The sequence below is a fragment of the Sinocyclocheilus rhinocerous genome, unplaced genomic scaffold, assembly GCF_001515625.1.
Source record: "Sinocyclocheilus rhinocerous isolate Xijiao unplaced genomic scaffold, SAMN03320098_v1.1 C36169467, whole genome shotgun sequence".
Classification (NCBI taxonomy): Eukaryota; Metazoa; Chordata; class Actinopteri; order Cypriniformes; family Cyprinidae; genus Sinocyclocheilus; species Sinocyclocheilus rhinocerous.
Window position 1 is genome coordinate 1 of NW_015774903.1, and position 874 is coordinate 874.

General features: G+C 37.3%; 1 long non-coding RNA gene across 1 annotated transcript; it reads right to left on the reverse strand.

Annotated features, from left to right (window-relative positions):
- On the reverse strand, positions 1-868 carry LOC107735600 (uncharacterized). Its single transcript, XR_001639456.1, has 3 exons — positions 767-868; positions 113-218; positions 1-27 (listed from the first exon to the last, which is right to left on the reverse strand). It is a non-coding gene; the product is annotated as an uncharacterized LOC107735600 (long non-coding RNA).
- Positions 869-874: the final 6 nt, after the last annotated feature.

Genomic DNA, 874 nt, shown 5'->3' on the forward strand with positions numbered 1-874 from the left:
GGAACTCTTTCTGCTGGTCAGTTAGTTCTGTTAAATTGAGGAATAGTGTGTTGGGATGGTGTAACAGTTGGTATTTTTTTAAACACAGTGAGCAGAGGATGATTATACATACCAAAGCTGAAGCCTCCATGAGCTTCTCTCAAGGCAGCTGCTCTGGCACTTGCTTGAGGGCCCGTACTCTGAAACCTGCGTCCAGCCTGAAAACCTGCCCTCAAAACCTGTTGGACAATGATTAAATACAGATCATTACACATTTCTGCACTGACAGAACAGTTTTAAAGATTTACCACAGTGCAGATAAAGTCTCTACAGCCATAAATGAAATGTTTCAAATGATAGACAAACTAACCTATTTACAACATTATTGCACCTAATCACTTTTATTTTATTTAATTGTACAAAGTAAAAATAATAACAACGCATAAAGAATGAGTATGTTACAGTATATCTATACACAGTATGACAAGATGAGGTTAAGCACTTTTGTTTATAGGCAGGGTTACAAAAGTCAAAGTGAATCTACGAGCAGGGGAAGAGCTAAAACTTTCTCAACTTCACCAATTAACTCATCACATTTAGAAAAACTACATAATCCCAGATGCAATGATTTTCTCACTAACATGCGTCTAGACTAGCTGTGGGAATTCAGCTAATCTAACTACCTAGCGCTAGGCTAACTATCTCTTAATTTGACTTGAATAAAAATGGCACGTATGTGCAAAATAAAAACCGTTGAACAATTACGTCAATAGAAATGCGTATTTACCTTATTAAAAATCATCGTTATTTCTCAGTGACAATGCTCAGATCCTTCAATGCCCTTACAACGTTCACCTCACCGTAAACATGAAGTGCCAACCAATCATCGGCCTCT